This window comes from Penaeus monodon, chromosome 15 (assembly GCF_015228065.2).
Source record: "Penaeus monodon isolate SGIC_2016 chromosome 15, NSTDA_Pmon_1, whole genome shotgun sequence".
NCBI lineage: Eukaryota > Metazoa > Arthropoda > Malacostraca > Decapoda > Penaeidae > Penaeus > Penaeus monodon.
Window position 1 is genome coordinate 4112634 of NC_051400.1, and position 315 is coordinate 4112948.

The following is a 315-nucleotide window of genomic DNA, read 5'->3' on the forward strand; positions in this document are numbered from 1 at the left end:
CCGTGCCTTGAAATCTGCCAAGTATCTGCTGTTAATGGATCAGAAATCTTTATTTCCCCAAATGCCTCGAGCACAAATACCCATCACAAAGAATGAAACCGTCCGTCTTACCTTGGAAGATGATTGAGTGCTGAAGAATTTTCAGAGAACTACTTCAGACACCGGGGTCCTGTGGCACAGTGAGCTAAGTCTGGCACCTGTAACTCGGTACTCTTTCCCCAGTGCTTATATACTACCCCATAAGCCTTCTGACGTCAAATCCCTCTTGAGAAACCATAGTCTCTGCGCCATAAAATTAACACATACGGAAGCGCT

At 45.4% G+C, this 315-nt stretch overlaps 1 protein-coding gene across 1 annotated transcript in view; it reads right to left on the bottom strand.

The window, feature by feature from the left end:
- LOC119581694 (rhodopsin-like) overlaps window positions 1–214 on the bottom strand; it is a gene marked incomplete in the record, with an annotated part of 2416 nt that extends 2202 nt beyond the window's left edge. Inside the window, 1 exon segment of the mRNA XM_037929815.1 lies at window positions 112–214.
- Window positions 215–315: the final 101 nt, after the last annotated feature.